At 32.8% G+C, this 3219-nt stretch overlaps 1 pseudogene; it reads left to right on the top strand.

The window, feature by feature from the left end:
* The first annotated feature begins 1349 nt into the window (after window positions 1–1349).
* On the top strand, window positions 1350–2642 carry LOC149266099 (nematode resistance protein-like HSPRO2 pseudogene; annotated as a pseudogene).
* Window positions 2643–3219: the final 577 nt, after the last annotated feature.

Raw genomic sequence — 3219 nt, 5'->3', positions numbered from 1 at the left:
TATAAATTATTATTAATTTTATTTATTTAAATAAATAAATATAAATTATTATTTATATTGTTATATATTTTTAATAAATAAATAATTTATTATTACTTTATTTATATATTTATATATTAATTTGGTTATCTCACACCTAATTTTAACTAAATTTATATATACTTATTTATTTTTTATTTATTTATAATTTTATCATTGATATATTTATGTATTTCTTACCTTATATAACTAATTTTGACAGTTGGATACAAAAACAAGCCTTTATGAACGCCCTAGTTTACTATTCTTACTCTAAAATGAGATTAAGTGTGCCTAATGACAACTATTTCATGGACCTAGCTGGTTTATAAAAGAACATCACAAATCAAGAGATAACAGATGAGTGCAGAAAGAATTCAAATATACACAAAAACAGAGCAAGTTTAGCATCTTTCATGAATTTTCAATAAAAATACATAGTAAATTAATTGGGTATATTTTAGGTGGTCATGAGGAATGATTGTTATCTTTCATAATTAGATTCAATTCTCATAAGTGACATGATAAACTAATATTGAATATATTATTAAAATGCTTTCAAACCTTATTTTAAAATAGATTTAGCCCCTCAAAAGTATTTTACCTTTACCTAAGAACAAAACACACCCAAAAAAAAAAGCATTTCTATCTGCTTAGCATTATACTCAGAATTAATAACTCGATAGACTCATAAATAAGTCTAGACCCAAATAGACTATACAATAAGGACCTCGTTGCATTAAAAGAATACATCAGTGCGATCCGATAGCATTAAAATTTTCAAGTTCTTTGAGGTTAGTTTACGGGTTAGTGTAAACTAAGAAAAGGTACAAATTCATTAAGAAAAAAAAAAAAAATTCGATGCATTTTAGTTTTAGATAAATAAAAATGGTGAAAGTTAAAAATAGTTTGATTTATTTGTATTACATAAACAGTAATGTGCTCAGAATTTAAGTGCCAACAGACCAACCACCGTATATTTAGCTTATATCTATTCACTTTGTTAACTGGAAAAATATATATTTATGTGTTGACATTATTTAACTCTTTTCATTATTTATGTGTTGAGTTTTTATCATCTACATAAAAAGTTGAGTTGCAACAAATAGATATGTTTTTTGTCCAGTAACGTATTATGTATAGCTTTTTGATATATTATGGCTTTTTAAATATATCAAGGATTTAAGAACATTTTATTCTATTCCAGTTTTCAAAATTTTAGTGTTTATTCTATTATTATGTTGTTCTTTTTAGATTATGGTATATGGAGAGCATTAGTGTCTTTACTCTCCTCGTTATGTTTGCAGGGAAAAAATATGTCCTGTAAAAAAATGGCATCCTATTTTGCCTTTGTTGAAGAATCCATAGAGCCCTCCCCCATGGAGTGTGCGGGTTACGAGCAGTATGTGCATCTCCCCAAGCTCAGTGCCATGTGGAAATTCAAGGAATGGCCTGGTTGGTCTAGAGAGGGGTTGGTAAAGGCTGCCTTACAGTCATTGGAGATTACTTTTCAGTTTGTTTCGTCTGTCCTCTGTGACACAAGGACTTACATTGACAAAGAGGAATGGAAGAGAAGGCTTGAATCCTTAATTAGTTCCGAGATTGAGTTGATTTCAATGATTTGTGAAAATGACAAGCAGGTTCCCACTCTTCAGTTGTCAGTAAGTAGTGGTGTTCTCTCATGGAAAGTTTTCCATGAGGTATGGCAGAGACCTGGTGCTTTACCTGTGGTTAGCAGAACAAGTGAAGAGAGCTTACTTCCTCGTTTGGGTACATGGAAAAGCGCTGAAGCTATGGTTTCTAGAATATGGCTTGCCATTGAAGGCCATATGCAGAGGACTCCCTTCACTTTAGGTCTGGGGGAACCAAATATGTCAGGTAAGCCTCTTCTTGAATATGATAGAATCTGCAAGCCAAGATATTTGCACTCTTTAAAACAACATAAACAGTTCCATAATCTAGAAGATGCCAAACTTTGCAATGTCCTCCAGATCTTTGAGGCGTGGGTATTTGTAGGCCAAGAATTGTTGCAGAGAGTATATGAAAGAATAGACTCTGGGGATTTCGTAGGAGCATCCACAGACTGTTGGATGGTTGAAAGGATGTGGAACATGCTCACAGAAATTGTGCATTTGCTTCTAGTGATGGACCCAGATGATTTCCTTTGCCTTAAACACCAGTTGGCAATTAGCAGCACTAGTACGCTTGCAGGTGCATATTGCCTTCGGTCTGCCCCCCTTAGAGACCTTACAAATGCATGCAAGGAACTAAGGCATCTGGTGCCAAAAGTCATCGGTGTTGAGGCTGATCCAAAGGGTGGACCAAGGCTCCAGGAGGCACTTATGCATTTGTTTCATTCACATGGACTGCGCTCACATAACACTTCAGGTGCTTACAATGTTGCAACAATACATGTTCTGTTGGCCTTCCAGGCAATAGAAGCCGCGGTGAAAAGGTTTTTCTTCTCGTATCAGCAGCTGGTAGTAACAACCATGGGTAGCACTGAAATGAAGGGTCCATCATATCTAGGTGCTTGTGATGCCCTACGTCATATATATTTTGAACCACCTTATTTCCCCAGTGTGGATGGTGCAAAGACATTTTTGGGTTACTATTGGCACTAAAAGTTACAACTATGGTGGATGGTACACTGGAAGATCTACAGACAAATCAAGTGAAATGTACAAGAGAAAGAATAGTGCCTTCAGTTTTTCAATGTATTACCCCAAATACATACATACACTTTTTACATTGACAGTTTTGAGTACTATACATAGAATTATATTGGATATAGGATTAGACTCATTTTTGTTCATCCCCATCAGTAGGACCAATCAATAGAACAGTGGTAGAAATTTGGGATATTTTTTTTTTCCCTCTCCAACGTGGATAGGATACTAAGGATTCATAGTGTGCAATTCCTCCTTCGTTAAATAGTGTAAAAGATTGTCCAAAATTAAAAAGGTAATTATTATCCGTATTAAATTTTACGAGTTGTTCCTTTTTTTAATTTTTTAATTCTTTACCTAAATTTTATGATGAGTTTAATGATATTTATATAATTCATTATAAATTTTAACATGAAATGTAGTTTAATGCTGTTATTTTTATACATTTTTTTAAGATTTTTTTATTCAGTGTGTGAAACTGAGATAATTATAATTATAATTTGTTAAGTTTATTTAATGGAATGCATCATAA

This window comes from Pinus tabuliformis, chromosome 6 (assembly GCF_031772625.1).
Source record: "Pinus tabuliformis cultivar Carrire ecotype Pingquan chromosome 6, CPIR1, whole genome shotgun sequence".
NCBI classification, from domain to species: domain Eukaryota; kingdom Viridiplantae; phylum Streptophyta; class Pinopsida; order Pinales; family Pinaceae; genus Pinus; species Pinus tabuliformis.
Note: the sequence above shows the minus strand (reverse complement) of the source record. Positions and strands in the feature narration are given on the sequence as shown.